At 32.1% G+C, this 3,967-nt stretch overlaps 1 pseudogene; it reads right to left on the reverse strand.

The window, feature by feature from the left end:
- Window positions 1–3,172: 3,172 nt before the first annotated feature.
- LOC114513656 lies at window positions 3,173–3,300 on the reverse strand (annotated as a pseudogene).
- Between the last annotated feature and the right edge of the window lie 667 nt (window positions 3,301–3,967).

Below are 3,967 nucleotides of genomic sequence, written 5' to 3' on the forward strand. Positions count from 1 at the left end.
ATGAACTAACAGTAACTAACACGTGTAATCATCTTGCTACATTAATGGAGGGATTTTGGAGGCAAACAAAACTAAGTTAAAGAAGTAAAATGTTATCTGAAATTGTTTTGGTGGACAAAGGCCTCACTTTACTTTCTTTTTTTTTAAATTGTTATTATTTCAGTGTTGTTCAAGTACAGTTGTCTACATTTACCCCCCACCCCGGCCACCCCCACCTCCCTCCCCTGAGTCCACCCTCATTCCACTTTCTTTTCATGAACAACATCAATCAAAATATGGCAAAGAAAAAAAAAATTTTGTTATATCAAAGTTGTTTATAAAATCAAAGAGAACACCATGTTTCAATATATTTGCATTGTTACTTAATTCTCAAATGTCTCTTTCATTAATTATGACCTTTAAACTAGCTTTATCGTTGTTGAATAGTAATTTAGATTTGCATTATGTGAAATCTGTTGTCAATTAATTCAAGTACAGAAATTCAAAGACTATCTTGATCCACAGACCTTAAAAAATATATAGGTTATATATCTCATAAATTTTAAAGAAAAGTTGCTTTGAATATTTTCTGAGAGAAAAATAACCAAGTGCAAAACACATTTTCCACCCTCCAAAACGCTATGTAGAATATGAAACCTTTTCCAAGTTTTCAATGCTCATATTAATCTATCTATAACATTTTAGTTTCTAAAAACAAAATAATATATTGGAATTTTAACTATATAAAGCAAATCCTTAATTTAAATAAAAATCTAACCTATGACTTCCTCTTACTTTTTGTGTAGTATCAGAGAATTTTATACATGATTACTTTTGCATTACAAAGATAAATAATGAAGAGTTAACACTGAGATTGATCAGTATTACTATTTGTTAGTAATGGTTTGATACTAATCTAATAAATGCAATAAAGTGATACCAATACAAATACATTGCATTTAAAGGTAATAAAAGAGGAGGGACACCAAAGCCATTCCATATAAGCCATAGTAGTGAGTTCATTCCATCAATACAAAGTTACATCTCCTTCCCACAGAATAGGAAACAAGGACAGAGCAGTGGCTGGCTGAGGCCAACCTGGCAGCTGCTCCTACTCATTATTTACAGATTATTTTCTCCAATACAAATTAGTCACAAAATTACAGTCTATAAACCATTTTGGTTACTGAACCTCTGACGCAAACCATAAGAGCCTTTCTCCAGTTGAATAAGGTAACTTGTTTAATACATTGCTTAATACAAGGTCACAATGATTTACTATACATTCCAAATGCTTCCTAGTCACATTTATGTCTATCATTCATTTTGCTGGCTCGCTGTACACGATATGAAAAAAGGGTTCAATTTTGTTCTTTTGCAGTTTTTCCAGCACCAGTTTTGAAGACAAGTTTTTCCCCACTGAACCTCTTAGCACTCTTGTTGAAAATCAACAAAATATAAATGTGAGGGTGAATTTTTGGACTCTCAATACTGTCTCAGTGATGTGTATTTCTTACCCATTTGCTGGTACAGTGAGTACTGTAGCCCTGCATTGTTGTTAATCATAAAGTGTGTGTTCTCTGATGTTCTTTTTCAAGAGTATTTTTTACTCTTCTGGGCCCTTTGCATTTCCATATGAATTTTAGGATTATCTTGTGAATTTCAAAAACAGAGCCCATCAAGGGATAATGCTGCACGTGCCGTGTCTATCCATTCAGCTAGGACTTTAATGTCCTTCTATAATGGTTTATATTTTCCAGTGAAGTCTTCCATTTCCTTTGTTAAATTTATCTGTAAATGTTTTATTACTTTTTATGTTATTTAAATAGCACCATATTTGGACTGTGAAAATTAATAAACATAAACCTCACTTAAAATGAAGTCGGAGGCTAGGTGAGAGACCTCCCATTTAAGTGCTAAGGACCCCAGTAGGAAGAGATGACTTTGACTCTCTAACAGGAAGTGATGTTAGTTTTCTACCTCAGCAGGAGGACAAAAAGATTCCTCCTGGACTAGTATCAGCTCAGCCAATGGTAGACTGCCATAATTTAGCCAACGAATGTCACTATGCTTTGAACATTTAGTTTCCTCCAGTGACTTTGTTTACAACAGCCTTTCCCAAGCCTAACAAAGAGTATTCCTTTTCTTTGTTTCTGTGGACTTGACAGTCATTCACCATTAGACTGTATTCCCTGAATTGCAAATTTTTGTGGTTCCTAAATAAAAGTATTTTTCTAAAAAATAGTCTGGCAATTATCAACAGATTTGTTCATCCCTGGTATATATATAGAAGTGCAATATGTTTAAGCATATTATCATCATATTTAGCAAATTTGGCTGAACTCATTTAATACTTGCAATGTTTTATGTGTTCCTGTGTATGAATTCCTTAGGATTTTCTATATATAAGACTGTGGTGTCTACAAATAGAAGTAGATATACTTTCTCATTTCCAAACTATAAACTTTATTTATTTACTTATTTTCCTTCATTATGTGGCTTGGCTAGAGCCTCCAGTGAAATATTGAATAGAGATGGTAAGAGTAGACACCCTGGTTCTAGTGGGAGATCATCTAAACTTTCACCATTAAATATAATGTTAGCTATGGGGTTTTAGTAGATGGACTTCATCAGGTTGATGAAGTTTTTTCTTTTTTCCTACTTTGTTAAGTGTTTTTATCATGTAAGATTGGGTTTTGTTAAATGCTTTTAATTGCATCTGCTGAAATAGCCATGCCATTTTTTTTGTCTTTTATTATATTATGTTGGCATATCACATTGATTGATTTGTCTACATTGAGGCAACCTTGACTTCCTGGGATAAATCACACATGGCTAGCTACAGTATATAATGCTTTTATATAAATTGCTCTTTCTGATTTCCTAAAATCTGATAAGCTTTTTTCTGACTATGATTATAATTTATATTGTTCACTTTTCCTGTAATGTTTTTATCCTGCTTTAATAGTGAGGTAATAACGGCCTTATACAATGAATATGCAAGTATTACCTTCTCTTCTAATTCTGGAAGAATTTTTGAAGGATTGTACTATTTTTTTTCTTAAATTTGATAGAATTCATAAAGGAGGTCATCTAGACCTGAATTTCTCCTTGGAGGAAGTTTTTAAACTATTAACTAATAGTTTGCCTAGTTGTAGTTCTGAGATATTCTATTCTTAATCAGTTTTGGGGGTTTGTGTATTTCTAGAAATTTGTCCACTTTACATAGAATATCTGATTAGTTTACATAAAATTTTCAATTAGCAGTAATCCCACCTCTGATAAACCTCTTTGGCTATGATAATACCACTGCTCAAAGCTAGTATGCATAAAATTTTCATAGTACTTTCCTTATGTTCTTTTTTATTTTTGTGAAGTCAATAATTATATCACCTCTTTTGTTTCTGCATTAAGTAATTTGATATCTTCTTTGTTGTTATTATTATTAATTTTCCCCCTGCCCTTGGTTTTCTACTGATTATTTCTTTAAATGAAGATATAATTATCTTGACTGATGACATTCAAATATCTAATACTATTTAGCATTGGTATTGACAAGAATGAATGATGTAGGTCACAATGGTGAGAAGTAGTTTAGACACTTCCTGCTGTGCCAGATGTTAATCTCTTGTTTTTTAAAGAGAAGATCATAGGATACTAAAATATTGGGCAACAATACAGTCACTTGGAGCAGAGGTTACTGCCCAGGTGGTTTAAAAGAATTTCAATATTTTAATAGCTGGTAATTTTGTACTGGTACTCACCTGCTGAATAGCAGTCTTATTTATAACTCTCAAGACTGCTTCTTGATGCAACTTACTGGTGTGAGTTCAGGAATTAGATAGTGGAAACATTTGCACAATTCTATGAATATAATAAAAGCCACTGAATTGTTTATTTTAAAATAGAGAATTTTATGATATGGAAATTATATCTTAATAAAGCTATTATAGAACACATTAAAACCATAATAAAGTCAATGCATTTT

Source organism: Phyllostomus discolor, chromosome 3 (assembly GCF_004126475.2).
Source record: "Phyllostomus discolor isolate MPI-MPIP mPhyDis1 chromosome 3, mPhyDis1.pri.v3, whole genome shotgun sequence".
NCBI classification, from domain to species: domain Eukaryota; kingdom Metazoa; phylum Chordata; class Mammalia; order Chiroptera; family Phyllostomidae; genus Phyllostomus; species Phyllostomus discolor.